Source organism: Lethenteron reissneri, chromosome 8 (genome assembly GCF_015708825.2).
Source record: "Lethenteron reissneri isolate LAM-NWPU_2019-01 chromosome 8, ASM1570882v1, whole genome shotgun sequence".
NCBI lineage: Eukaryota > Metazoa > Chordata > Hyperoartia > Petromyzontiformes > Petromyzontidae > Lethenteron > Lethenteron reissneri.
Window position 1 is genome coordinate 3,831,407 of NC_083786.1, and position 25,805 is coordinate 3,857,211.

Sequence of the window (25,805 nt, forward strand, 5' to 3'; positions counted from 1 at the left end):
GCATTAAGCCAGGTAATAAACCAGTGTTGACAACTCAGAGATTTTGTCGCCAGGTCGAGCGATGATTTGGTATTTATTTAACGGCAACATGTGTATCAAAGCTCCTAGCGACACACCTATCAAGCAATGGCGGAGCCAGGATTGTCAGGTAGGGGGGGCAACCCCTCCAGCAGTGAAAAATGATAGAGGAGTTGTTCGTAAGTGAGGACTTGTCCCTTGCTTTTTATTTGACGCGTGTGCGGCGATGGCGCAGCCATCGATCGAGGGCCGAATTCGTATCGTGTGTGATCGGCATCGCGCTCGCTGAAGGTGAATGCCTTCAGGGAAGTCGTGTACTGTAGACACAACTGCGCACAATTCTGAGTCACTTATAACTGCTTTGCCTTCACTTATTGCCAATTATGGACTCAGACCATTGTCCTATCATCTCAGAGTCCCTAGCACGTAATAACATGCTACACAGTCGAAGTGGGGGTCGCAAAATGCCGATTTATTACTAACAAACCCCAATGATCTGATCGAAATCCCTAATTTCCATCAGATCATTGGGGGGCACGTGCCACCCCCTCCACCCCCCCCCCCACTGGCTCTGCCAGTGCTATCAACGTTTTGAGATAATTATATGTATCGCTCCTTTGATTAACACGGTTGGCTACGTTCGGTGCCAAAAAAGTTCAACATATGATCCATATTTAGTAGCGATTTCTAATATTTCTTAATGATCCTGTTTCCATTTTTCTACGTTACAAACATGCGAAAATCATCTCGTGACATTTTAGATCACTTCAAAAGATTTTTTCTTGCGACAATCGGAGGTCCACTTAGTGATTTCCACTTCAAGGACTTGCCTACATTGGTGAGAACATATCGAGCACATTTAAATGATGATGATCATCATCATCATCATACGCCGGGCAAACTTGCTGTTGTCATCTTGGAGGCGACAAATTGCGCCAGCGGTCATGCTAAACAGGCGCAGCATTTCGAGTTAAAGCTTTCGTGACTGCAGGGATTCATCTTCTTGGTTCTTTCGGTAAAGTCACGTAGAATGGAAATAATAAAAATAAAACATAATAAAATACAATTCTCACGACGTTTCGGCCACAACGCAAGCAGCCGTACTCAGGTGAAGAACAGGTCTGTCTTCTCGACATACCTGTTCTTCGACAGACCTGTTCTTCACCTGAGGACGGCTGCTTGCGCTGTGGCCGAAACGTCGTGAGAATGATTTTATTCTGTTTTATTTTTATTATTTTTATTATTTCCATTCTACGTGACTTTACCGAAAGAACCAAGAAGGTGCAGCATTGTTTCACAAAGGGCTCCCGGGCTGCCCACGGGCTTTTGTAAGAGCGGCAGAGTAAATCACAGCACTCCTTGTGGGGTTTCGTCGAGCGCTGCTCTTGGCGGGGCTCAGTGACGAGATGTTATCTCCCTCGCCTGGTATGCAGGAGGTCGTGGATTCAAATCACGACCAACGATGCCTGCTGTGTTTTCGGAGTTTGCGCGTCTCTCTCTCCCCGTGGTCGTGTGGAGTTTTCTCCGGGTCCTCCAGTTTTTCCCGTCACACATTTAGAATCAACGCGCGTTTCGATGATTTGCTGCTATACATTTCAACATGATGAGCCAACTTCTTTGAGCTATCATTTGTGGCAAGGTAGCGCCTGAAAAAGAGCTACATAGACCTTACCTGTCTTCTTGGTTCTTTCGGTAAAGTCACGTAGAAGGGAAGTAATAAAATAATAAAAATTTAACATAATAAAATAATTCTCACGACGTCTCCTCGACAGACCTGGTCTTCACCTGAGGACGGCTGCTTGCGTTGTGGCCGAAACGTCGTGAGAATTATTTTATTATGTTTTATTTTTATTATTTTATTACTTCCCTTCTACGTGACTTTACCAAAAGAACCAAGAAGATGAATCCCTGCAGTCACGAAAGCTTTAAATCGGAAAATAGACCTTACCTGGTCAAATAAAAATAAAACGTCGTATAGTTCATTGAAACGAGCCAGACCTGTGACACACGAACGCTGCCCCTGCCTCCTCCGCTGATGACCGTTGGGAACTCTTGCCAGGGTACCGTCTCTACCAATCAGGACTGTGTAACCGATCGTGCCAAAAGCACATTTGCCGTTAGCAGCATACGTTGCTATTAACGGCACGCTTCTGTTCACGGCAAAATTATGTGTGCACTGTTTTGCTTAAAAATGTTGGAGAAAAAAAATAAGAGTGGAAGGCTGGGTTCGGTACTGTGGGCTTCTGTGTGAGCGCGCATGCGTATACCAAGTCGAACTCCTTGGCCTTGCGCCGTCAGTGGCAGGTGGTATCTGAACGTGTCGTGGGGCCTTCCCTCGGTCAAACTCTGCCTTGCAGATCACCCACAGCAGCGGGCAAACATCATCTCTTCCAAGACGGACGGTGTTTCCCCCTCACTCGCGTGGGTTTTTCTCCAGGCGCTCTGGTTTCTTTCCACGTGCAAACACTCACTAATTGGCCGGTAAAACCCTTAAAGTATAGAGGGGACCGCAGAACTTGGGAAATTGTTGACACCGACTCACGCCAACGCCTCTGTGTTGTTTCCCTGAGAGAGAGAGCGGAAACTGACTTGCGCCGCGTTGCAAGAGCAGAAATCACAATGCGACGATTGCCCCGTGCCACAATGAGGGAGGGCATCGCTACCCCGAGCGTTGCGTAATTTAGTGAGTGTGCGACTGTGCGAGTCAAATAAGTGTGACCTGCCCTCTTTCTCTCCCCGTGTCCCTCCAGCCCCCCCCCCCCATTGCCTCCCCCCCTCCATCCCCGACTCCCACGTGCATTCAACTGCATTATTATCCCTGCCAGACCCTCTGGGCTAGCCAGACTCGTCTATATTATTCGGCGCTCATGTTTTAATTAATCGTTTGTCAGGACCCATGAGGGGGAGTGGTCAGTCTTAACCCATTCGTCAACAATCCTGAAAAATACGGCAAAGCACGATTAAATGAGTGTCCATGCGTGCGCGTGAGTGCCGTGTCCGGCCTTCATCGGTGCTTGCTAACAGCAATTGACCAACTCAACAATCTCTTAAATGCGAATCGAGGGAATCGTTGTCTTTGTGTGTATCAAGCGTAACGCGAAACTGAATACAGTCGACTTCTTTGCATTCCTGAGAGGTCAAGTTTAAACATTTTTTTTGGTGTAATTCATACACACAATTACATCGACTCATAACAACAACAACAACAACAAAAGAGCCAAATTTATTTACATTTCCAAAAAACATGCATACAACAATACTTTAAACGTAATGCAATGAATGTAATTTTTCCATTCTATGTCAAAAGTATTTTTTTGACTAAGCCATTGTACAGAAATGCACAGCCTTATTAATTTTGTCCAAAAGAAAAAACGCGCTGTCTGTTCATACTCTGACCTGGTCAAAAAGAATTCGTGGGTGTTTATTTTGCGGCTAAATATAACACTCGGATATGATACTCGATTGAGCTCGACTGGGCCCATCTGATAGGACTGCAGTGTGACTTACCAGTCATGGATAAGAGGAGACACAGCAGCCAGACCGACAGCAGCGCCACGTGCAAAAGTGTTAGAGTGAAGGAACCCACCTTTCCAATTAAAATGCCAGCGTGAGCTCGTGTCGCAGAGGCAGCCAATGGCTGCTAAACAGAAGCTGAGCCCCATCACAGCCAGCGGTCAGGAGGACGAGATGTCTCCACGATCATTTTCCTTTTCCCGATGGCAGAACACTGACTTAAACGGCGGCGGTTTCGGGATGCATGGGCAAACGGGAGTTTCATTGAACCTCCTGTTTGCTGCGTGTGCGACCGGCCGTTTGCAATTACCTTTGAACATTCACGATTTTCAGCCTGGCTTTGACGTTCCCTTGAAGACAACTGCATCAGAACATCACGTCTCCATCATGAATGATGAATTAAAGGCAAACCACAGTTGTTACGGCTGTGGCCATGCGACTCAAACTATGGATCATAGAGTAAACCACTGTACTCTTGGGTCTTCCGGTCAATCGTCGATTGCTTGCGTTGCGATCGAAACGTCGTGATCTTTTATTTTTTATTTACGTGAATTGACCGAAAGACGCAAGAGTATGAATTCCTGCAGTCACGAAAGCTTTAAATCAAGATTTAAATCCACTGTAGTTTTCACTCCTTCGGAACGACGCGAACTTTCTCCTGAAGCCCTGTCATGAATAGCAGAATTCGACGTTGGCATTTAACTCCTGAACATTTCTGCAATGGTGCGCAAGAATAGACTAATGTATGTACGTGGAACTTCTTTCACACCGGAAGGAGAACAAACTAAACACAAAAATTATTTCTAAAGAAATGAGTTTTCAGTCGAGATTTAAAAGTGCACAGTTCCAGTGGCTACCTAACATCAAAAGGAAGAGCTTTCCAGACGGCCGCAGAAAGCGCATCTGAAAGCGCGCGATGTAGCGCCTGTCTTTCTCCGACGGTTAAGCAAATGTGCTGTGAGGATGGACCGGAGTTTGCGTGATGGTTTTTGCCCCTTGACGAGATCAGTCGGGTGTTGTGTTTCATTTGTTGGGAGCACTTTGTGTGCTATGATTTGCAACCTTATAGTGTACTTGGGGTTGTTCGGGGGCGCCTGCAGCACCGATCACAACCATTTACGGCCTTCGGCCAGGAAAGTCACGAGAAAAATTGCACACGAACAAGGCATTCACGCAAGCACCCGATGCTCCGTTTTATAGTTTTAAAATGAAACATCTTTGAATTGTATTATGTTTTGAATGAGATAATTGTATTTGTTCAATGAAGCTTATATCATTTTACATCTGGAAGACCTAATTGAAAACGACATTCCGTGTGAATTTTCTATGGTTTTTAAGTAGATGGCCTTGCTGGGGGTTCGTTTCGATGTGGACTTTCACCTGTTTGGGATTGCGGGATCGAGATAAGGAGACATAGAGCTGCTGGACCGTGGGAAAAGACCGCCGTCTGCAGATCGATTCCAACGTAACCGTCGTTCATGCAGGGGGCAAGTAGGTTTGCAGCGCCCCCTGCATGAAAACGACAGAAATTGTAGCGTTCATCACAGATAGATAAAGTTGCGCGCTTATATAAAAGTATTCCTTCAGCAACTGGATGGCAATGCAAATTGGAGATGTTAACAACATCGCCTGCTATGCCAGAGGTCGTGGGTTCGATCACGACCCTGACGCCTATATATTTCGAGTTTGCATGTTCTCCCCGTGGTCGCGTGGATTTCTTTTCTCTGGATCTTCCGGTTTTTCCCTCCACATTTAAAAACATGCGCTTAGAGTATTTGGACGCTATAAATTACCACTCGATAAGCCGTTTCGTTAAGCTATAATTTGTGGCCAGATCGCTTCTGAACAAAAGAGCGACGTAGTTTAGTTGGGTTTAACTCACACTCTTACAATTATAATGTGTGGATGCTGCCGTGGTGTAACTGTGCAGAGGTCGCCGGTTCCATCTCCCGGCACAAGATTTGAATTGTTTCTAAAATACCACTGCCTCTGTCTACCCAGCAAGTCATGAGTGGGTGGGGTAAATTGTGGGTACATCCACCTCTTTTAAGGCATTTGTAGACCAAATCTCCTCTAGACTGGCTCTCTAGAGCCCAGCCGAGTGGAGATCTTTCCATCAGCAATGGCATAAGCAAGCAGTTGCCAGGGCTACACCTTGACCGCTTAAAGTTAATCTCACCAAGCCTCAAAGGGTGTGTTCACTGCAACAACTAATTTTATTTTGTATGTTAAATTAGAGAACTAAATCTGATTGAAAAAAAAATCGGGTTAGTTTATTAAAAATAAGTCTCAGAAAAAAAGTCCAACACGTGTTTAGGCATTCGGCGTAACTTTCGTCAGAAAGCAGGTACATTTATTACACAGACTTTAATCGGTAATTTATTTTGAACCCTTTTTTACGTGATGAATATGTTTCCACTTACAAATGGAAGCAATGACACGTTACCGGATAAACATTGTTTCACTGCTGTGATTGGAAAGGGTTTAATGTTAATTTGTTTTTATGTAGAGCAACATAACCTAAACTCTGGGGTGTATTTTTGGAGGCAGGATGCTGGGCTGTTAATTCCTGTGAATTACTGGGAAAATCCCCGAGTTGATGTACATTGTGGTTGTTAAATCAGACGCTGGTAGACTTTGGACCAAATTACATGCAAAATATAATAATTAAAAGTCAAAAGTCAATGTGTCTCCGAGCTCAAATTGGTAATGGGGTGACAATAGCCACCCTGAGCCAGTGGTGGAAACTCCACATTCCCATGGCAGGGGCCTGTCTGCATTTACGATGACAATGTAATTTTAAAAATCTAAATTCACATGTCCTTCCGCAAAGACCATGGGATAGTCCTCATTTCCATTTGGTGGTCAGGAGTAAGTGGTGAAAATTTCACATTCCTCGTGGTGGGAGACATAATTTTGCGCCTGATCATCGAATTCCTGAATCATGATTTAAAGATATGTAAATCAAGGCGCATTAAAATGTCTCGGCAGCACTTTCACCAGAAATCGTGCCCATCGGTGACATCAGAACATTTAAGAGGGCTCGCCTCTCAACAATTCTGCACACCTCACCCGAAACCCGACATTCAGTGCATGTGCCACTGCTGCTGCCGCACGGTGGCTGACTGCGACTGTGCACGTAATACGACATTCGTCTGAACAGAACGCTTTATTTATATTTGCAAGGGGTTGAGTTCCATTGGCAACGCTTTGCAGCGCGGTGACGCGGGGAGCAGCGCTTGCAAACGCTGCGTGCAAAACAGTTGGATAGGGCGCGACGCCACCGCGGAGGAAGCTTAAACGCTGTGACATCCGCTGAGCGCCGTGAATCAATCTCCGTTCGCCGAGAGGCTCAAAGCTCTGAGCCGCGCGACGTCGAGGCGAAACGGGGCCGTCGCCGTCAGAAGCGACAAACAATTTGAGCAGATGCAGTTTGGCGATAAAGCGAGACCCATCACCCCTCCGCTCCCTCCTTCAATCGGCGACCGTCTCCCTCGCTGTCCGCCTTCTACTGCGACACATACACCCCCTCTTCCACCTCGCGAGCGCCGCTAAATCAAAGCGTGTTTTGTTGTTGTTGTTTAAAGCATCTCTCTCAAAGCGAACTCTCTTTACGAAAGCGCAAACGGCGCGCCGGGCAGGCGAGCAGGCAGGCGTCACAACCGTAAAGTCGTTTACCTGCCTCGCGCCAGAAAGTGATCGCTCAGTGGTTGAACGTGAAAGTTAGCAGCGGGAAATCTGCTGCTCCCGAAAGGCGCCCAGCTGGGCCGGCGGGGCGCCCGTCCGTTTAGGCTCACGAAGCAGCTCGCACGGGCTAGGCGCGCGCTCCCTCTCGCGCGCGCACGCACGCACGCACAAGAGCGCGCCCAAAGGGGGGGGGGGGTAAATGAAGATGAATTATGTGCTCGAGGTCAAACGGGAAGAGCTGTCAGATGGGAGGAGCCGCAGCACCTCCCCATCCCGTCTCCTTTGGAGGCCGGGCAACAACAATGTTGGTGCAGGCGGTCGTTTGCCATCACTTATCCGTGTTTTTTTTTCGGTAAAGTAACGTAGATATAATTAAAGTAATAAAACACATATTTAACATTTTTATTCATGAATACAATTTTTTTTCATTTTTTAAAAATGTATTTTGTTCTTTTTATATTCTATCTACGTGATTTTACCGAAAGAACCAAGAATATGAATTCCTGCAGTCACGAAAGTTTTACGTCAAAATTTGCCATCAATATTTTTTTCCGGATTTTTTAAGGTATATTCGCGCAGTGAAGCTCTCTGATCTTGCTTTTTTTCCTTTCATTTCTTCGGGTTGTGTCGCGCGCCATTCAACGCGGCGGCCCGACGTTTCGCCGCACGTGCTGGGAGCTTCTTCAGGAACCAACATTGAGTAGCAAAGCTACATGCGCAGCCTCGAACACCTACTCAGTGGTGTATTGGTGCATATTCACCACTAGTTAAATCAGTGGGTTGGAGGGGGGGGCGGAGTGGTGGTGCAACGATTAGCGAGCTGCACGGCGTTTATTTGACGAGTGATATTTGAGCTGGTCCTGGCACGTCCACTTCCACCAGTGTGCAGTAGCCAGCGTGGGGGAATAACCCCTGGTGATTATTCAACAAAAATATTTATGAAAGACACTTTTAGCAGGACTATATTGCCAAATCTTGATGTTTACTCCTACAAAGAGCTGTTCCATGAAATATCGCTCATACAATATATGTGATCACTATTTAGCTATGGGGTTGTGCCGGATCAAATGAAGTAAAAAAGAAAAGTGAACGTATGTTGGTCATTCTTTCGTGCATTCGTCGGTGATCGAGCTGAGAACATCAGCTCGCCACACTTGAGAATGTGATTTTACTATTTACTACTAAGAGAAACTAGTAAAATTACACTTACTATTTTAATTTTACCAGGTAATAGCCCACTGAGCCATATGGCTCTTTTTCAGAAGCCTGGTCAACATGCTCTATCTGTAGAACACCCTGCCACAAAATTCAATGGTAATATTTGTATGTTTTGAAGACCATGGTTAATGGTGCAGATTGTATAAGTGAAACGTTATTGTCTTATTACAGGAGAAATATAGGCAAGTATGAAATGGAAAAAGAAATGAAATAATGATAATGAATGAACGAACATTAATACAACCGTGGTATGTTCATATATGGCCAAAACATTTACAGATGCAACAACGCTAAATCAGGATGGAGATATGTAAGAAAATTTGGTATTTGCATGCAATGATTGCTATTTGTTGTTAAAACCATTTTTGTATTTTACCAGGTAAGGCCCACTGAGCTATACAGCTCTTTTTCAAAAGCGACCTGGCCACAAATGAAAGTTCAACAAAGTGGCTTATTATGTGGACATTTACAGCAGTAAAATACTCTCAACGAACGTTCCGTAAATATTGAGGTATAAACCGGAGGCCCCATAGAAAAATCCACGCGACCACGCGGAGAGAGACACGTAAACTCCAAATATGCAGCAGGCGTCAGGGTCCAGATCCAACCTACGACCTCCGTCATACCAGGCGAGGTAGTCAACGTCTCGGGTGGCTGCCCACATTTGAACCCTCGTTCTCATTGGGTGCTGACTTGGTGCTTTTACACCACACACACAGACACATTAGCCCCCTTGAGCTGCCCAGCCACCTCATGCAGAGTGATTTTAGTTTCGACACTTTTCAAAGGAATTGCCATGGGCGTGCCGCTGTTGACGGGACCCATAGTACCGTTTGCATCCGTGGATGATTGTCTACGGTTGTCAAAGCCAGAAATTTCACGGTTGTAAAATTGGCAAAAAAAATGATCTTCCCACATTACAACAGTTACTTATGTCTTCCATGCAAACGAGATAATGAATCTCAATGGGCCTCGGCCGGTGAGGCAAAGGAAGCAGGTGATTGATTGTTCTGCCTATCACAGAGCTGTGATAAGAATATTTTGTATGGCGTTATATGTGCCTAAGTTGTCATTAAACGTCCTGATAAAATGGCAAATGTCACGCTGAAATTGTATTCATTAATATAAAACGCCTAGACATCACAGATGTTTGATTTAATAGCCTGATCTCATCCTAACTATATGTGTAATGATATTTTGTACGTCGTTTGCATGATATTTTACATCAATGAAGTGTTTTGTCCAAATGTACTTGTTTATTTTTTGGGTCCAATATATATATACGTGTTATGATAAATTACAATGTTAGGTGCACTATCCTATGGGGAACGCGGCTGATGCTACGTCCACTAAGGAGATGGAGCCATGAAATCAGATAGTAGTGTGCAGGCGCTGGGTGGGTGACTTTTGCATCGCAGGGTTGTGAGAGGTAGCGGTGGCTTGGGGAGTCCTTCATCCAGCAGTGGATTGACCATGGTTGACGATGACGATGTATGTTGAACTTCTCTTGCACCGTACGTAGCTGACCCTGCTAATTGGAGCTGCCGGGGAAGGACAACAAACGAAACACAAAAAGCAGTTCTAAATAAATCAGTTTTCAATCTAGATTTAAAAGTACATAGCTCCAGTGGCTTTCTAATATTGGAAGGAAGAGTGTTCCAGACGGCTCAAGAAGCACACCTGAACGTGCATGGTGCGGTGACCGTCTCTGTTTGATGGCTTGCCAAAAAAGATCATGATTTTACACGTACACTGCTGTTTATCATACACGATATGCATATGGCCCCTGAGTAATGTAAGTTAAAACAGGTGACTTTCTCCCAGCTTAAACAATGAAATGTGCTGGCCACGCTTGCAAGATCAAGTTTGTCGCGAAAATTCCACATTCTTACGTGTCGCTCCCAAAAATTGGTATTTATTTTATTAACCCCAAAGAGTGATGATTGGTTGAAACAATCATTCAGCTCATGTATACCGTAATTTCTGCTTTAGCCTATATTGCGTACAAATGTAGCCCACGTAAGTTGACGCTGTTTCACTCGCCACATTATCATAAAATCGTTTAGCATGTTTAAATGCATCATCCTCGCGATAAATGTGTATACGTGTGATGAGGGTCGAATGGGCCGCAGTTATTTCAAGTGAGCTTTTAATCACCATTCAACGGTAGAGGAACCATCGCAGGCACATTCCACAATTGAGGTATTTAATGTACGTGTACACGTTTACTGAAGAGGTCTTGCTCGCGTTGTTACACCTATTGGCCCCTCTTCTTTGATAGCGTCCAAATATATACCAGGGTTTATGAAAGGTTTTTCTGCCATCGACCACACACTTGCTATCAATCTCATTTTGGAAAAGACCAATGAATATCAAATGGCATTATTGTATACCTTCGCCTTTGCACATGATGGAAATTCACTTAACTTGGTAAAAATTGCATTGATATAGTCATCCAAGCTCTCACATACCACGGCTTAATATAAAACCTATTCCTATTCAATAAAAGCCATAGACAGCCATAGAAGAAGAAAAAACACACTGATATTATTTCAAGAAAGTGGCACATTGCAGATTAAGTGGGAAATCAGACTAGGTATCACGCATCCGTCAACGTTTCGAGTACGTATTTGGCTGCTCTAAATATTCACATGATAAGCCACTGAATTGTGCTATCATTTGTGGTCAGGTCGCTTCTAAAAAAAGAGCGATATAACTCAGTGGACCTTTCCTGTTAAAACAAAAAGTAATAAAAAGTAAAATGAAGATCTAATTTGAATTTTTTTATGCAAATTAACAAATCACCCAGAATGCACCCAATCTCAGTTGTGCTTGCAGACGGCTTGGGATGGGTGACCATCATGCAATACATAACAGGTGCTATAGGTTCCGGCGGGGCGAGACTGCCAGCAGAGGGCAGTGCAAACCCAATTACTCCGCTCAACGCCTTCACCAACCCACACATTGACCAAAGTGGTGAAGTATGGTCCAAGAGCCCCCATGATTTGCATGGCATGGGGAGGCCCTCATACAGCAGTTAATTGATGAAGAGCTGTACATGGACGCTTATTAAAACTGAGTCAAATCACATTTAATCGTAAAATGATTATGTCAGCAGCTTGGGTTAATGTGAAGATAATATTAGCCAACGTGTGTATCCAGTAAATCACACTACAAGGCCAACAATCATAATGTAAATTTCGATTTAAAGCTTTCGTGACTGCAGGGATTCATCTTCTTGGTTCTTTCGGTAAAGTCACGTAGAAGGGAAGTAATAAAATAATAAAAATGAAACATAATAAAATAAAATAATTCTCACGACGTTTCGGCTACAACGCAAGCAGCCGTCTTCAGGTGAAGAATGAGACAATGCCAAGCTAGGAGCTTATATATAAGCTGCGTTGGAGGTGGAAGAAGAGCGCCTTAACAAAAGAATGTGCATATGAAGAGGAATTTAGCATATTCATGGAAAATGCGTAGGAGGTGGGCGGGGGGGTTTCAAAGTCATATTATGCCCATGCATTATGCAGGATCAACAGCACCAAGGGGGGGTGCAGGGATTAGCAGTAACAAAGGAAAGGAATGTTAATGATATGTAGCTGCAGTTACTCAACAACCACGTATAAAACTAAAGTATAAACTACATAAAAAACTAAAGTATAAATTGCATAGCACCATCAGTATACTTACTATACTCTACAATAAGCTGAGCTACTAACAGCAAGTAATACATTACAATTCTACGTAGTAAAAATTATATAATATGCTTCTATCTAAACTTTATTCTATTGCATCACACGAACATATACCGTACTATATACTGCCAACATTAAATTATATACTGTATTGCTGTAAACCAACCTATACCTTATACATTTAATATAACACTATGTATTATTCTACCCACCCTAATGTGTGTCGAAATGGTTTATTACGTCCTTCCAATGATTGCTAAGCCAGAATCCATCTTTTCGGTTAAAATTGTCTCTGTGTTTGTATATGTGGATCGCCTCATGAACAAATCTCTCATGATAGCCAGATGGCTTGCAGAGAACCTCTGTCTTGGAAAAGTCAATATCATGTGAGCCCACTGAGTTGTAACAGTGATCTGCCACGGCTGAGGTGTTTGTCCTACCGTGTTTCAGGTCAGCTTTATGTTCACGGATGCGGTCCGAGACATGTCGTTTGGTTTCCCCAATGTAACTGCTACCACAGAGGCAACTTAGTTTGTAGACGCCAGGGTACTGTATGTGTGGAACCACATCTTTTACAGACAGTACCAGATCACGGATTTTATGTACTGTGTTGAATCGGACCTGGATCTTGTGTTTAATCAGGATTTTGGAGATCTTTTTTGTGACTCCAGCAATGTAGGGTAAGGTGATGGTCTTGAAAGGCTCCTCAACAGGATCCTTCTTGATGGTTGGAGTGATGGCTTTGCGGATTGTGTAGTCGGAGTAACCATTCAACACAGTACATAAAATCCATGATCTGGTACCGTCTGTAAAAGATGTGGTTCCAGACATACAGTACCCTGGCGTCTACAAACTAAGTTGCCTCTGTGGTAGCAGTTACATTGGGGAAACCAAACGACATGTCTCGGACCGCATCCGTGAACATAAAGCTGACCTGAGACACGGTAGGACAAACACCTCAGCCGTGGCAGATCACTGTTACAACTCAGTGGGCTCACATGATATTGACTTCTCCAAGACAGAGGTTCTCTGCAAGCCATCTGGCTATCATGAGAGATTCGTTCATGAGGCGATCCACATATACAAACACAGAGACAATTTTAACCGAGAAGATGGATTCTGGCTTAGCAATCATTGGAAGGACGTAATAAACCATTTCGACACACATTAGGGTGGGTAGAATAATACATAGTGTTATATTAAATGTATAAGGTATAGGTTGGTTTACAGCAATACAGTATATAATTTAATGTTGGCAGTATATAGTACGGTATATGTTCGTGTGATGCAATAGAATAAAGTTTAGATAGAAGCATATTATATAATTTTTACTACGTAGAATTGTAATGTATTACTTGCTGTTAGTAGCTCAGCTTATTGTAGAGTATAGTAAGTATACTGATGGTGCTATGCAATTTATACTTTAGTTTTTTATGTAGTTTATACTTTAGTTTTATACGTGGTTGTTGAGTAACTGCAGCTACATATCATTAACATTCCTTTCCTTTGTTACTGCTAATCCCTGCACCCCCCCTTGGTGCTGTTGATCCTGCATAATGCATGGGCATAATATGACTTTGAAACCCCCCCGCCCACCTCCTACGCATTTTCCATGAATATGCTAAATTCCTCTTCATATGCACATTCTTTTGTTAAGGCGCTCTTCTTCCACCTCCAACGCAGCTTATATATAAGCTCCTAGCTTGGCATTGTCTCATTCTTCACCTGAAGACGGCTGCTTGCGTTGTAGCCGAAACGTCGTGAGAATTATTTTATTATGTTTTATTTTTATTATTTTATTACTTCCCTTCTACGTGACTTTACCGAAAGAACCAAGAAGAATCATAATGTAATGATGTTATTTATCAGGGAAAATAAACCGAGTGTATGTTAATTAGAATTAATAATTGTAATCAAATAATGGGAAGATCATGCCTACTTTACAAATTGACTGCCTCAATACTGCATATAACAACAACAACAATAACAAGAACTCAACACATTTGTCTGCAACATTGTGGCCTAAAAATAATATATATTTGTTGGGTGATGTTACGGCCAATGGTTTTTGTTTGGGCGCCACGGTGGAAAGATGTTAACTACCTCGTCTGGTATACAGGAGGTCGTGGGTTCGATTCCAACCCTGACGCCTGCTGCTGTATATTTGTATTTTGCATGTTCTCCCTGTGGTCGTGTGGATTTTTCTCCAGGTCCTCCGGTTTTTCCCTCCACATTTAGAAACATGCACTTAGAATATTTAGCTGCTATAAATTTCCACATGATGAGCCACTTCGTTGAGCTATCATTTGTGGCCAGGTCGCTGGCTACAAATGTGGGCCTTACCTGGTGGTGATTTGGCCCATGAATGCATTGATTGGTGGAATTCTTCCCACAATGCAATGTGCCAGCGACATTTTATTGCAACACTACATACGGTGCACTTGTCAGATTCGATGTTAGTAAATACACTGACTGATAACATTTCCCACAAAGCATGAAGACGAAAGTCAAGGTTAAAAGGTCACCATACTGTATGTAAAGTCCACGAAATCGCGCCTTCTCTACCTTCCTTCTGCCAGTTTCCACAGCTGTTGCACAGTTGGCACGCGACCCCCAAGATCTATGCTCATAGCATCATCCCAACATCTCCGGTATTTCCCACTAACATTCACAATCAGGGAGTGCGATTGTGGGTAATCATACAATCACGCAAGGGAGACGCACCTACACTAAGCCATTAGCACCCACAAAGCAATGTGAGCGGTATAGCTGTTCGCTGCTCGGTATCTTCACGGGCCACCTGCAACCCACGCCTGCAACGGGCAACAAACGCATTCTGTGATCAATAAACATAATGGCACTTGTGTCCACTTTAACCTGCAGGTCAACAAACCAACAGTCACACTCCCTCTCTCAAATCCCTGTTCCCTTTTCTGCCATCCCTAGTTTAAAAATATATATATATAAATATTTGGGCCTCCTTTTCACCAACCCCAAAGCATACCCCCAAGCAAGCTCCCAAAGCACGTGTGAGCCGATATATAAATTGCCTATTCATTTTCTTAACACGTTTTCCATATTAAACTCTGGCCTGCCCCAATCTCCCATCCCTCTAGGCTGTGACCATCCATCATCTTTCTTTTTCTCTCACTCTCCCTCACTCTCTTTCACATTGTAACTCGCCGCTTGTAATTTCCCAAGCTCTCAACCCTTCTCTGTATGCCCATCTCCCACCCGCCCCCCCATCTTCTTTTCTAACAGCCCAACCACCGCTTCCTCCTCCCCTTGTGAGCAAATATGCCCACATTGCCCAACCTGTGTATCTCCCTGGACCCTGGTTAATTGTGGTCAGCAGATAGGAAAGGGACATTTATATCCCATTACCACATGGCTTGCTTACCCCTGCAATCTTTGAGCATATGCTCAGCCTCACCTTTTTAATTTGTTGTCATTGTATGAATATATGATCGAGTGCGTGTGTGTACGTGTATGTGGAGAGCTGGGGGAGCGGTAGTGTAGCGGTTAGCGCGCAGCAATACGAACCTGGCTACCCGGGTTCGATTCCCGCTCACGGTAAACACCAGTGACGATTATCCGAACCGGTCCTGGGCATCCCCTAGGTCGACTCAGCCTCAAATGAGAATCTGGTGCGATGTGTAAACATCACCACTTGGGCTACAAAGGCAGCCCGGTATGATGCTGGCCACCCACCCCCTTGTGTGCCTTTCTAGCCTTCGCAGGTGCTCGCTAACAGCACTTGCCCCAACAGTCTGTTAAGGCTATACGGGGGAACTTTGTCTGAATATTTGGTGAACGTGGATAGCTTACGGTGCTACGAATCTGGTGACACGAGTTCAATTCCCGGTCACGGCTAACATCAGCGGCGAATATCTGAACCAGACCTAAATCTCCCCTAGGTTCACTCGGCCTTAAATGAGTACCTCGTGCAAAATATAAACATCAGCACAGGGGAGACAAAGACGGCCGGGCGTGATGCTAGGTGCACCACCACCTTACGTGTCATCCATATCTGAATAGGTGCTGACTAACATAACTTGCCCAATTAGTTGAATCTTTGATTTTGCCCTTGGAACAGTTCGTTAAAAGTGTCGTGAAATCCGACAACATGGCTGAAATTACCGGTGGCAAGATCGGTACCGTGTGATATCTGAACATGTTCCAGGGTCTTCCTCAGATAAACTCAACCTTAATCGAGTGCTTTGTGGAGGGTATGAACAGCATCACCGCGGAGACAAAGGTAGCTGTGCGTGGTGCTGACAGCACTCCTCCCGTGTGCTGGAATTAGCAGGAGCGCTCACTCCTGCGCTCGTCAAGGCGAAAAGTGAGATAGATACCCGTCTTTGTGGTGCGTGTTTGTGTGTGTACCATGAAAACCATGTCCCCCCTCTGTAAAAAAAAAAAAGTAACAAAAAATATAAATAAATGCCCCGCTTAATTTGTTGCCAATGCGCCAGTGTTGCACTGAAGTTACTCCAGAGAGACCAACGCTCTCCTTGCTCGGGGCTCTGTAAGTCCTCTTGTCCTAATACCGGTGGAAAGCGCTCGCCTCGCCAGTGCAGGGGAACCAAGCCGCCGCTGTTTCTGCCGAAGCGATAATCTTCACCTCTGTATGTGTGTGTGTGTGCATGCATGTTGAACTTCTTTCACACCGCACGTAGCCCACCGTGCCAATTGGAGGTGCCGGCGAGGGGGAACGGACAACGAACTAAACGCAAAAAATCACCAGAGCCAGGCTGGCCCACATTTGTTCTGCCAAGTTGGCTCACCTCCACGCATTTATAACATGAAATCGGCCGCAAGTTCCTGGCGTCATTATGACGGCCTTCAATGATGAGAGGTGTCGTGATGATGCACACCCCCGGTGATGTCGGCGTGGGATTGGTAGATCACAGAGGAAGGGAGACGTCGAGGGCGACAGACACCTTGCTGCCCTGCTGTAGAAGGCAGTAGTGCAGCAATACTCCAGTCCCCCTTCTCAAATAAGTCAAAGTCAACGTGCTTTTTCACCGGCAGCGCTGTGCTACTCGTGGAAATTACACATTCCGATGGCAGGAACCAGTCTATCCATAGCTTGTCAATGGGCGACTCGCCACAAGTCAGTGTTTGATTGAGGGTTTTGGATTCGCCACTTACAGCTCCAAGTCAAGCAATCTAAGCACAGCGTAATTAATTTAGTTAGATTGCTGAGAAGGCAAATGCATGGCCACAATGCAGAGATGATCTACAACGTGATGGGGAGGTTGTTGTTGTTGCAGTCGTCTGTTAGACAGGCTGATCGCCACCATCAGAACGTTGGATTGCCTCCACTGGTTTCAGCACATCCGACAGAGATGAACACAGACGCATGCTTCCCTTGAGCAGGGAGACACTTTGGCAACATTTCAGTGCGTGTTATCATGCATTAGTATTCTAAACGGGAAAATATTTATGAAAACAGATGCGTATATATAAGCACAACACAGCGCTACACCGTGTTGCCAATTCAATGCAGCGATTAAATAAATCATTCCACGAGAATACGTTGTTAATGCTGTTTGCGTTTATTTGCGGCGAATCTTTTCCCCAAACGAACACCATATAATTAGCTACATTGTCCAAGTTTTATGTTACTTTTGCTGCTTTAACTATCGCGTGCATATTTGTTTATTTTTAATCGCAGCGAGGCAATAAAATATGCTTGTAACAACGACGATATCAAAAACCGCGTGCGAAAACAGCTTGCTCTGTGATTCGCACTGCGCCAGTAAAAGTGGCGAACATTCCGGTCACAATGCCCGACTTCATAAAATCACGGCATCAACTTGTCCATCGCGGGATTATTAAACAGCCGCTCCGGTGCAGGCAGCGGCTAGGGATACAATGAGAACATCGGCAGGTCACTTTCAGAGACGCGAATGTAGAGGGGGGGGGGGGGGGGGTTGGTCAGAAAATATTGAGGGATAAATCGTCTGCACGGAAGTCAAATGTTCACATAGGTGGCTTGCAAACGCACTCAGCCACTGCCATCAAAGACCAAGGTGAACGCTTGGCCATCGACACAACAAAAGCGTGGTGGAATGTATCTTCGCCGACAGTGCAAATTCTGCACTCCCATAGTAGGGAGGAAATTGATCCATGAGTTAAACATTGTTGACTTCGCACACATTTATTTTACATGTATTGGCCTAAGACGTATGACAGGTTGATACAATCCTCAACTGGGATTAGAATCCACATTCTCCCGATCCCAAGCACTCTAACACAGCAGCACCCAGTTTCGTTGTTTTAAAGGTAACTCTCTCAACACCGTCCACCTTTCACCCGGCTGTCATTTTGCCACATAACTCGTGCCACAACACTACCCCAGATAACAGAACTTCTCTTATCCATGGTGGTGATTCGGGGTTGTATCGTGGATCCCATTATCCGCGGAGTTATCTGCAACTTTACTCCACTCGTGAAAATAGGTTTTCCCATTTTTTCTGGCAACAAAACAAGTGTTATGATGTTAAAACACCAAACTGAAGCCTTTTACAGAGAATCATGTCTGCATTAACTACAATACTTGTGGTCAGAATGCAAACAAAAAACATAACTCTGATAATGTGCACTGTCCTTGAAGTTAATTGGTCCACACCCGAAACAGCTTTCCTTCGAGCCTAGCCTCAAATGGTGTTAGACCAGAGGACGCCTAAAGGCGTACAGCTTATCTTATCTAGAAGGGGACAAACAAAAAACGTGGCTATTTTAATAAGTATTCCTCTTCTTAGAAAAGCCGCACTGAGTCGGAAGACTCATTAAGGGTCAGGCATTGGGAGGTGTGAATGACCAACTCCACTTGTGTTTAATGTTTGCTTTTAGCCATGGTTAGAAACTGGAGAACCTGGAAGAAACACATGCAGCACAGGGTGGGGTGGGGTGGGTGGGAAGGGGAACATTCAAACTCCACACACAAAGGCGCATGAGTCAGGAATCGAACCCAGGTCCTTGTTGCTGTCGGGCTCAAGTGCTACCAACTCGCTTTCCTGATAATAGGAGGAATACACCTGTGAATAATTGGATTTATTTGCGGACAGCTTACACAGGTAATAGAAAACTTAGAAACTAAACTATATTTTATTTTACCAAGTCCCACTGAGCTATGGCTATCTTTTCAGAAGCGACCTATCCACAAATGATAGCTTAACGAAGTGGCTAATCATGTTGAAATGTATAGCAGCCAAATACTCTAAACGCACGTTGATTCTTAATGTGGAGGAAAAAATCGGAGGACCCTGAGAAAAATCCACGTGACCACAGGAAGAACACGCAAAATCGAAATATAACAGCCTCCGGGTTGGGATCAAACCCACGCCCTCCTGTATACCAGGCGAGGTAGTTAACATCTCGCCACCGCGAGACAGGAGTTGAGGGTGATCGGAACGGAGGATTTCTCCGGTAATACCGCGCTGCTTGGTGGTTTGCGACGATGGATTTGGCGCAGTTTCCCCAGCAGTGCTCCTCCCATCGCAATGCGTTTCCCCATGTGGCGATGGCAGCGTGGCAGAACTGGCTGTCGAGAGTTCCAGATGGTGCCAGCAGTGACGCTTATTGCCTGGGTATCGCTCGGCTCCCTTGACAGTCAGTGTTTTATGTGCGCCAGTGGTGTTTTGTTTGTTTTTCGCTTGTCGTCCGGTCCAGTGCTCCAGCCACGGAAAAGCACGACGCGTTTGTTTGTACCGACTGTGAGTACTAAACCGATTGCGAGCACTGAGTGGGTAAGCCATGGGGTGCTGGCTTCTCTTGCCAATTCTCGCCATGCCACGTAGTTACTCAATGACGGCAGATGTTATGGTTTGTATACAGGAACTTCATATTTAATTTACAGTAGTTGCGGACTTTTTGTTTTGTTTTGTTTCAGTTTAAATTATACACGTCCAAACCTCGTTTAAAGATTCCCCTTTTATTGAATTTTCACTAATACAACATTCTGTTTTATAATGTCCCAAAACATAGCATTTCCACTAGATTCAACGTTTTCCCCAAATCTAGCATTCAATTTGGCTGGTCCCTTGAAAGAAAAAACATGGATTTGAGGTTGCAAATGATTATTTAAACAGGGTGTGCAATTGCAAGCTCACTTCACTGCTGGCAGTAGGGCCTCTACTGGAGTGAGGTCGACTGAATGTTTATTGGCCGACTCAACCATGTTTGCCATAGAACTTGAAAGAAGTGGTAGTACCCCAGTGTCAGATTATCCCAGTAGCAAAAGTAGCTACATATGCTACGGGCCCGGTACTTTCAAGGGCCCCGCGCTAAATGCTTTCAAGTTTTTAATTCCGGTTCAGTGATTCTGCACTTGCTCTATTACTATAGTACTATACTGCCTTCAACTTTTATGAACGACTGGGTGTTTAGGTTAGCGATTTGTTGTATTATATGGCTGTATAGCAAATGAAAACAAATACAATTACTTTACTATGGAAGTAAAAAATTGGTGTTTTAATATTTACTTGTTTTTTTTATTTAGGGCCCCTTCATAACATATACGCTAGAGGCCCCGCACTAGCTTAATCCGGCCCTGTAGTAACCGCATTTGGCCTGACCATACACGACTAACAGTGCCCATTTACACTGCTGGGTGGACAGAGGCAGTGGTGGGAGAGGGGGGCATTTACGAACCTTGCATCAACGTAGTTCACAACTTAGTTGCAGGAATGTTGGCATTGTGCCAGAGCGCTCGAGTCAAATCCCCGGTCGAGGTAACGCAACTCCTGATCTCTCCAAGGTTGATCGATCAGAATCTTTATTTATACTGGAGCTATGATGCACTTCTTCACAGATGTCTCCTAGGGGTGGCTCAGAAAGTCACAACAAACAAACAATGCAAAAACACGATAGAGCAAATTATAGGAAAAGTAAGCAAACCACGAAAAGAAACTAATTCATTTTACTAGGTATAGCACACTGAGCTCGTAGCTTATTTTCAGAAGCGATCTGGCCATAAATGATAGCTCAATAAAGTGGCTTATCACGTGGACATTTATCGCAGCCAAATAATCGAAATAATTTGAACACATGCTTCTAAATGTGGAGGGATAAACCTGAGGACCCGAAGAAAAATCCACGTGACCAGGTGGAGAGAGACACGCAAAACTCCAAATATACAGGCGTCAGGGTCGGGATCGAACCCCCAACCTCCTGCATAAGAGGCGAGGAAGATAACATCACGCCACGGTGGTAAGTGGACCACATAGATGGTATGAAACTGCATTCCCGTGGGCCTCAAGGATGTGCCATACACTGGCTCACCAGGAGAAGGCAGACGAACAAGTGAACTCATCATTGGTACCTCATTTGCCAGTAAAAATAATGACAATTGGTTTTTTACCCTTTTATCTGGAAACAAAACTGACACCTTTTTTACGAGGAGTCATGTTTGCATAGACCACAATACCTGCAGTCATAATGCAAACAAAAAACATAACTCTGATAATGTATGCACTGTCCTTGAAGTTGATTGGTCCACACCCGAGACAGCTTTCCTTAGAGCCTAGTCTCACATGGTGTTGGACCAGATGACGCCTTTTTGTGAGACTAGGCTCTAAGGAAAGCTGTCTCGGGTGTGGACCAATCAACTTCAAGGACAGTGCATACATTATCAGAGTTATGTTTTTTGTTTGCATTGTGACTGCAGGTATTGTGATCTATGCAAACATGACTCCTCGTAAAAAAGGTGTCAGTTTTGTTGCCAGATAAAAGGGTAAAAAACCAATTGTCAAGTGAACTCATCTCCATCTGTTTACACAAATTGGCTTAAAGCATCTTCAAATAAAAACCAACGCGGGACCCGTATGAAGATGTGTCCATGGACTCAGTGGATGAGTAAATAATCATAATTAGAAACTAGTACCACTTTGTGATCAGTCTAGATTGAAAATAATTTCTTTAGAACTGATTTTCGTGTTTAGTTTGTTGTCCTTCCCGCGCACCTCCGATTAGCACGGCTGGCTACGTACGGTGCGAAAGAACTTCAACATACATCTCCATATATATAAAAGGCAAAGTTGTGATTGTGTGTTTGTTCAAAATGTTAAGCGTACTTCCCGACATGCAACAAACTTTAAATTTGCCATGTGGGTACTTTTCAGACTGTACACCATGCAAAAAATAGAAAAATAGACTTTTGTATTTTTTTTTGGGCGGTGGGGCTCAAGAATGCATATTTCTTTGCACGGCAAGTGAGCTGTGACGTCACATCTGTCATGTGACCCGCGCATGTGGAAGCGTAACGCATTGTAGTGTAGTGGTTAGCGTGCTGCGCTACGAACCCGGCGACCCGAGTTCCATTCTTGCTCACGGCCACCACCGGTGACGATTATTTGAACCGGTCCTGCGACTCCCCTAGGTCGCCTCAGCCTCAAACGAGTAACTGGTGTGTAAACATCGCCACTGTGGAGACAAAGGCGGCCGGGCGTGGTAAATCCAAGTCCCGGGCGAAGCCGGGTAGTAAAACTAGTACAGAAATAAAGTGGCCCGAACCAGAGGAATTTCTACTTCTCACCATGAGCACAGGGCTGCCAATGGCAGTGAGCATCGACCACGCTTACCTGAGTGGAGAGATAATTTGACTTGACTGCTTTGACATTCCAGTGACAGGCATCTCTCACCCCATTACAATTAGACAAGGCCCTGTGACTGCACAGCCTTTGCTGAAATTCGTGTTCGTAGGGCAAGACACATTGACATCTGATTTCACACTTGTTTCGTGAATGTGCATGCAAAATAAAGTAATTATTTGCTAAAAACAAATGTGAAGGCGTCCTGTATCATCTTCTTGGTTCTTTCGGTAAAGTCGCGTAGAATGGAAATAATAAAATAATAAAAATAAAACATAATAAAATAATTCTCACGACGTTTCGGCCACAACGCAAGCAGCCGTCCTCAGGTGGAGAACAGGTCTGTCGAGAAGACAGATTAATCCAGATGCCCGTCGCAATGTCCGACAGACCTGTTCTCCACCTGAGGACGGCTGCTTGCGTTGTGGCCGAAAGGTCGTGAGAATTATTTAATAATGTTTTATTTTTATTATTTTATTATTTCTATTCTACGTGACTTTACCGAAAGAACCAAGAAGATGAATCCCTGCAGTCAAGAAAGCTTTAAATCGAGTCCTGTATCGTTTGGTCCGGTCACTTCTTTTTCTTGTTGTCAACGTGTCTGCCAAAATTGCCACCGGCATCAGCTTAGAGAGGAAAAAAGCTGCATCCCACTGTGGGAATCCCCCTACCAAGAGCTGAGCCACAATTCTCCTGGCAGGCAGCAGCGCCAGCGAGAGGCGACGTATAACCAGCGCCTGGACACGGCGCTGCACGACTGTAAACCAGTGCTGTGGAGGCATCGCACATCACACGGAGACCATCACGTGTGTTGTCACACTCCCCAATCTGCTCGAATGTGAGGTGCGCACTAGATGAAAGCAGAGCTAGTGGGGTTCATTTACTCACTGACTGTCATCCGCAAGTCCGATTATCATGGTTGGCTACGTACGGTTCCGAAAGAAGTTCAACATACATACATACACACCCTTATACTCGTGGATTCTGCCCAGTGACTCCGGATTCCACACACATGCAGAGCGCTTGACGAAGGATTTGCCAAACAACCCAATGCGTAGCCCTTCTGAAATATAGCCTTGGGAGTCAGTGAGGCTTTATCTGGGCTTTGTAGAGGATGTACAAAGCAATATGGATTTGCTTTCGTGCACGGTCAATATACAAAAGTATCTCAAGACGCCGTTGCAGGAGGCGACTTTGTTCCATGCCATAGATCGATGTCAGAAGTTGTTTATGTACCAAAGTGAGCGGGACATGCACGCAGAGGAAGCCATCACACACATATCGTCGGGTAATGTGTTTTGACAAATGTGGCTTGTAACGTTTCACCCTCCCCCCCCCCATGTGAAAATGTGCGCGAACCATTATGTCGGCCCCCGTCAGGTCGGACATTGCGACGGGCATCTGGATTAATCTGCCGTATTACTTATCAACAAAACGACGTATTGTCCACGGATTTATTAATTAATTATCCCCAAGCCAAATGTGTCCAATCGTCTTCTCATCGCCACTCTCGTTGACTCTGTCGGGTGAATGAAACCTCGTTAAACTGGATGCCGAATTGGCGGAAATAAACTGGGGATGCGGTTGGTATCAGTAGGATGAGAAGGAAATAGAAATGCACGCGGTGAAATAAGCAAGGCAGTGTCCTCACATCCTAGCAATCATTGGATGTTGGACATCTCCCTCGATTGTGCTCAGCCGGTGCTTAGAAAGTCCACGTGTCTATGGTGGATCCTGGTCACTGCGCATAACAAGCATTGGTGACTTCTCATGAAGTGGAGCAGCCTCATCAGAACGTGTTTATTTTCATAATCCCAGAGAGACAATGGTGATGATGAACTTGGGAGCTCTGCTGCTTTACCAAATGCACAATGCTTTCACCTTGCATTCAAAGTAAAACATTGAAGGAATTTGTGCCTTAATACCACGCGACAGCGAACCGTTCCTGTCAATTATTTCACGAGGGAACGTTTAATGCCGTGCTCCCATGCATGTTAAAAAGGGGTGCTGGCCCTGTACTGGCACAGATTCAGCACACCCAAGCCCCTGTTCCTGTCAGCTATTTTTCGAGTCAAACCAGAACCAAACTGTACTACTCTGGCCTCACAAAACATCTCAATCTAGTTTGGTGCTAAGCAGGGCAATGGACATGGCTAACGGTGCGTTCACGGCGTGAGAGGCAGGGCCGGATCATGGTCCCGTGAGCCCCCTGGGCACATGTCTTTTGGAGCCCCCCCCCCCCCATTCCCGCTTTTCTATATTGGTGTCTTTCTTGCCGACCTCCTCGAAAAATCATCTACTAGATCGTCAAAATCTAGCTGTCTGACAAGGTCTGACTCTATTTACATAAGAGACAATGAGCTGAGACGTGTTTGGCACTTGCTACTCTGCAACTCATTTTTATTCTGCCTAAAAGGGAAGATGTCCGCTCACCCTGGCAGTTTGTCACTGGCAACGTTATAAAAATCCGAATATGCCACGAAAACATTGGGGAACACTGACTGCAGATTAAGTGGCTGCAACGTCTCACCTTCAGAGTCACACATGAAAGACTTTAATTGGATGAGTTCATTGGCAAAGTTCATGTCCAGGACTGATGGATATGCAGCGGAGAGTGCATTTACCTTTTCCACTTTGACATCACTGTTAGACACCTGATCTGACATACACGGAATTCCAAAGAGACTGGTCAAACGCTTGTAAGCGTCCAAGCAATGTTCTAGGCATGCCACTAGCTTATCAATGACCACGTAAAATGTTTCTATTTTGAACTTATACCTCCCCTCAAGTGTCACACCTGGCTCTGAGCTCTCATCTGCAAATGTTTTGCATTTCCTCTTTAACTGAAGATCGTGCGTATTGACTGAGAGACACCTTTCAAATTTAAGGCTGTCCTTTCAAAAGCCTAAAACTGGTCTCGCTGTCCTGCCACAAAATCAACAAAGACAAAAGCTGTGCTGCTACAGAGATGTCAATGTCACTTTTCTGTAGGTGCATGCTTGTAGTGTGGAACCGGTCAAGTATGGCGTCCCAGAAATGTGCCATGAACACCATCTCTAAGGTGTCCAATTTAGCA